This window comes from Hipposideros armiger, unplaced genomic scaffold (assembly GCF_001890085.2).
Source record: "Hipposideros armiger isolate ML-2016 unplaced genomic scaffold, ASM189008v1 scaffold_274, whole genome shotgun sequence".
NCBI lineage: Eukaryota > Metazoa > Chordata > Mammalia > Chiroptera > Hipposideridae > Hipposideros > Hipposideros armiger.
Genome location: NW_017731624.1, coordinates 731,969 through 737,968, shown reverse-complemented (window position 1 = coordinate 737,968; position 6,000 = coordinate 731,969). Strand labels below are relative to the sequence as shown.

General features: G+C 38.8%; 1 pseudogene; it reads right to left on the bottom strand.

The window, feature by feature from the left end:
* Positions 1–2,496, bottom strand: part of LOC109390538 (heterogeneous nuclear ribonucleoprotein A1-like) — a 3,522-nt pseudogene extending 1,026 nt beyond the window's left edge.
* Between the last annotated feature and the right edge of the window lie 3,504 nt (positions 2,497–6,000).

Sequence of the window (6,000 nt, the reverse complement as noted above, 5' to 3'; positions counted from 1 at the left end):
TTTGTACTTGTTTAACAGCCTCTAGCCCCCACAGTAATCTGGGGCAACATTGGATGATGCTGAGAACCTGGCTTAGCCCCTTCATCCCCAAATCACATCTGAGCTTCTGGGCCCCTGGCTTCCACTGGCCATTGCTATGGCCACAACTGAGCCCCAGGAACTTCTCATAGTCCTGCAACTCTGACACACCCTACCTTCCAGGCCACCACTCAGGCCATTGCTGGCTGAAACTAGACCCTTTGCCCAGTGAGTCTGTCAGCCAGTGCTGCCTCAGGAATGTTTGTAATTGTATTGATGTTTATTAAACTTGTTATCCCTAGTGTGTATCTACAAAACAAAGAAAGGTAAAATCCAAAAAAAATATTTTAAAACCAGAATTATATAAAAGAGGTATATCTTGGTAAAAACAAGACAACAGGATCAAAAGGGAGTCACTTATGCTAAGCTCCACATCACCAAACCAAGACTTAACTATAGTTTTCATTTTTTCCAGAAATGAAATCTTAAACCTGTCAGTCATGAATCACCTGCTCAGCACTAGCTGGTAATCTGCCTGATAGAGCCCTGCCATCCCCTAAAGGAAAGTAACCTTACATTAACCAACCCACGTTTTTTGCCTAGTATAATATAACTTCCTTGTTCCAATTCCCTTCTGCTTATAAAAGACTTTCATTTTGTACAGCTCCTCTGAGCTCCTTTCTATCTGCTAGATTGGACGCTGCCTGATTAAAATCTATTTTTGCTCAAATAAACTCTTAACATTTTTAATATGCCTCAGTTTATCTTTTAACAATCTAAAACAAAGTGATTTAGAGAAGTCAACAGTAAAAGAACAGGCAAAACCCTATCAAACAAAATACAAACAGAAAGCAGGAGCCATGGATCTAAATATCAGGCAAACTAAAGTTGAGGCTCAAAGGTGCGTAGAAGGGCTCTTTATAAAGCTAAAGGCTAAATTTCACCATGAAAATATGGCACTCGTGAATATCCATGCAACTTTGATAAAGTATAAATCACAGAAAATAAAACAAGTTAAAAGAAGCACATTAAAATAAGATATTTTATGTGATATTGTGATTTATAATAATATAATCCCAGTTTCTGGCACAGAGCTTCTAACAGGCCTGGAAATGCCTAAGAGATGAGACTTATAAAGGTGTCTCTTGTTATGTTAGTAAGGCGACTTTTGGAATGCTCCACAGTCACCTAAGGATGGGGGCTCGTCACCAGAGAAACCAGCGGAGTGATTAGAGGGTTGGCACTTTAATTCCCACCCCTCCTCCCCAGCCCCAGCCCCTGGGAAGGGAGGGCTGGAGACTAAATTAATCACCAATGACCAGTAATTTCATCAGTCATAACTTCATCATAAAACCTCTCTAAAAACCTATAGGGACACGTTAGGGACTCCTCCACATAGGTCCCAGACCAAGACTGTAAGGTCACCGCCTGAACAAAAGCTCGGCGGTCAGCCGAGGGAGGCTGGGTTCTTCCCACCCTGAAAACAGTGTGTGTGAAGCCCACGGCCTTGGAACTGTTTTGTTCTTCTTGAGCTAGGAAACAGCTCTTAGACTAAGCATTTTCTCCCTTAGCCTTAGGGGCGTGCTTGTTATTTCCTACCACCTGTTGCTCTTTGATCTCTAATAAAAGACTCAATTCAGCGAGGATGAAGGGTCAGACTTCGCGATCTGTCCTCCTCCCTGCTCTCTGCACTGCCCCCCCCCCACCCTCGATTCGTGGCGTCTCCGGTCAGTAGTAAGACAAAAACCCAAAAGGACTGGGTTCAAGGATTTTCCAGGTTGGTAAACATGCGGAGGTGTTGGTAAACATGTGGCCTTCCTGGAGACAGCGTGGAAGCTCTGTGCCCTTCCCCTGTACCTTACCCCGTGCATCTCTTCCATCTGGCTGTCCCTGAGTTGTGTCCTTTTATAATACACTGGTAATGTAGTAAGTAAAATCTTTTCTGAGTTTTGTGAGATGCTCTAGCAAATGAATGAAACCCCCACAGGATGGTATTTCTGAATCACAATCTTGTCTGCAGAGTCTTGGTCATTAAAGGTTACAAAAGCAAAGCCTCTCTTCTCGCCTCCGCCTCTGTCAACCATGATTTCAATCACGTCAGTTTTCCCACACTGTTCAAAATCATCTCTTAGGTGATGCTCTTCAGTGTCTTCTTTAATACCACCCACAGAACTCTTTCTCACAGTTAAGTGGGCACCAGGTCTTTGAGAATCCTCTCTTGAGACAGCCCTCTTTGGTCCCACAACTCTTCATCCACCTTGTGGGGCCTTGCCTTCATGCCTGCATCCATCTCCTCCCAGGTCACATAGGTGACAAACCCAAAGCCTCTGGAGCATTTGGTGTTTGGGCCTCTCATCACCACACAGTCTGTGAGCGTTCCCCCTGTTGCTCAGAATGGCTCCTCAGGCTCTCATCGGTTGTTTCAAAACTCAAACCTCCATTGAAGATCTTCCACAGGTGTTCTGGCTCTGTGGGAGACTGACTTACATGACGGCAGGAGGGGAGACTTTAACCATACTTACTCAGTGGTGTCCATCAAAAGAAAAGCTGCTTTTTTGTTTTTTAGAAGCAATGTTAAAACAAAGCAAATGAAGAGGTTAAAAATAAATGAGTAAAGTAATGAGTAAATAAATGAGGGAAAGTAAAACCATGCAAATAGTAAACAACAACAAAATCCTGATAAAGCAGTAATTAATATCAAATGTATTTATAGTATAAAGGAAGGACTTCTTACAATTATCAAAAAGAAAAACTAAGAAACTATTACAGTGATGAACTTATGCATCTAACCACATAGACTGAGAATTAAGATAAAACTGACATATTTGTCATCATGGTGGGAGTTTTTTATTTTTTTTAAACATTCTCTCAGAAACTGGTAGATGAGCAGAGAAGAAAATTAATAATGCTATTAAAGTTTGAACAACTTTAAAAACTTTGACCATATAATTTGCAAGTCGCATAGCAAATGAAAATGCTTTTCAATACATATAAAAGTTATAAAAATTTGCCAGTATAAGACCACAAAAATAAATATCAATAAAAATTCCTTAGAATCAACATACTGAGGACAATCTTGATCACAGAAGCTAAACTGAAAGTCAACAACAAAAAAAACCGAACCCAAACATATTTGAAAGTGAATACCCACATAATATCTACAATAATATTGCTATAACATCTAAAACTCTATTGATTTTTATGTTCAACTCAAGCTGTTTGTAAAAAAAAAAACCAACAAAACACAGAATCATGCAAAAGAAAAGGAAAGATAAATATAATGATAGAATGATAAACAAAAGGGAAAAGAAACATATACAAAAATATAGATGATTAATAAAAACAGAAATCTGACACTTTTAAAGAAAATTAAAATAAAGAACTGGTGATACTGAGGAAAGAAAAAATGTTTCAAGGACTGGGGCAGGAAAAACACAACATGAGCCTGGAGCATCTTGTAATTCCTGAAATTAAGGACATGCTAAAAACAAACATTGATGAGGGCACAGGAACCAAAGGAAACCATTTCAGCAGCAAAATAAAGTAGTATTAAATCATAACCCAAAGTATAAAATAAGTATCTATGAGTCTTCATGATATAAATAAATGGTTGAGTAAATAAAACATTGGGAAGAAGAGACAAATCTCTCTTGCAGAAGGTTCCAAATAAATTATTAATATATAAGACTCCACCCTAAAGGAGAGACGAGTAACACCCTGCCCTCTGAAAGTTGGCTGCGAATATTGACTGTCTTCAGGAGCACAGAATGCAAGTGGGGGTGGGGGTAGTAATTTTATAGTGGAGAACCCTGACACACACTATTTCAGCAAGGTCAACATCGAGAGTCCCAAATTGATAGTATATGTCCTTGATATGATGTGATAAAAATGGCACTTGATCCCTGTAATCTTCCTCCAGGAAATTCATAAACCCTGATCATAAGAAACACATCGGGCAAATTCCAAGAGGGGCACCCTACAATATACCTGAACAGTACTCCCCCAAATTGTCAGGTTTCTATACATTTTGTTGAAAATAAGGAGAAGTCCTGAGAATCTGTTACAGCTGGGAGAAACAAAAAGACATAACAATGAAATGTAATTTGGTATTTTGCATGGGACCTTGGAATAGAAAAAGGACATTGGATAAAAACTGAGGAAATCTGAATAAATCATGGCCTTTAACGAATATTGGTATTGGTTCATTAATTGTAACAAATGTCCCATAGTAATGTAAGATGTTAATAACAGGGAAATGTGAGTGGGGTGGGGTGGGGTGGGGGTTTTATCTGGGAAATCGATCTGCTCTATTTTTTGTAAATCTAAAACTGTTCTAAAGAAATAAAGTCTTACTAAATGTAATACAATAAAGAACAAATAAACAAAAGAAGGCATCAATAATATTAGAATGAGGAAAATTAGAAATATAATCTATATTTCTTAAAGTCTATAAAACAATTCAGCACATATAAACCACATGATTCTATAAACCACTACATGATAATTTTTTAAAGCAGAAAACAGGAATTTTTTTTAACATTTTAAAATTATGAACTATAATGTGCTTACAGAAAGTCATAAAGCATATATGTACAGCTTAACTGTACATATATTAATAACTAGCAGAGTGAACAACAGTGGAACCAGCACCCAGGTCAAGAAATACAACATTGCCAGGCATCCAGGAGCCTGACTTGTGCTCCACCTCTGGGAGTACAGCTCCATCTGCCTCTTAGAATAAATCTATCTTAACTACAGGCGTATTAATTTTCATAAACAATAGAAAATTAAAACTATACCCATTTTTGATAAGACCTTAAAAAATAGGATCATATTTCTTGTCCTTTAATGTATTCTTTTGTGTGTATTTTTCCTTCATTATGTTGTTGCATATAGCTGGACTTTGTTCTGTTTCGGGGCTGTAAAGTATTCCATCCTGTGAACATCTCTATTGTTGCTGGGCCTTTGGGTTGTTTCCACTTTTGGCCTCTTACACCGTTGTTCTGAATGCTCTTCCACTTGTATATTGGAGCACCCCTCACTCATGCCTAAAGTGGATCTCTTGGTCATAGGTTACGTGAATTCAAATTTTATCTTGCCAGACAGTTTTTCAACAGTTTTTATCAAATATACACTCACTAGCTTCATATGAGGGTGCTCATTGCTCTTTACTTTTGCAAACCTTTGGTGATAATCAGCCTTTCTAGTTTTAGACAATCATGTGAGGGCATAGGGGTATCTCATTATAATTTGCATTTCCCTGATTACTAATGAGGGTGAGCAATTTTTTTCATGTTTATCAGCCAATTGGGCATGCTCCTTCATGAAGTGTCTAATCAAGTATTGTCTTTTTTTCTGTTGGGCTGTCTGTCTTTCTGTCTTTGTAGTAGTTTTTTTATATATTCTGGATATTAGCTCTTAATTGGATATAAGTAATACAATCTTTCACTCCTTGATTTGTCTTTTCACTCTCTTTTTCATATCTTTTGATGAACAGAAGTCCCTCTTTATAAATATTATTAAAAGTAGCTAAACCATATGGTGACTATCAAATGCCAGACACTGTTCAATGTATTCTGCATAGAATAGCTAACTTAATCTTCATACTGACCCTATTAGCCATAAGGGAAATCCTATTAGCCTTCTTTCTCAGATGAGGAAACTGAGTCAAGGAGACATTAAGCAATTTGCTCAAGGTGACAGATCTAAGTGGTGGAGTCAGGTAAATAAGAACTCTAAGGGCCGGCTGAGTGGCTCAGTTGGTCAAGAGCTCGAGCGAGCTCTGAGCAACAGTGCAAAAGGGTCGCGGGTTTGATTCCCACATGGGCAAGCAAGCTGCAACCGAGCCAAGCTGCTGCTGAGCTGTCAACAGGTGGCAGGATGGCTCACCTGGTGAGAGCATGTGCTCCTAACAAGGTTGCCGGTTCAACTCCTGCACGGGATGGTGGGCTATGCCCACCCGCATCTAAGATTGAACACGGC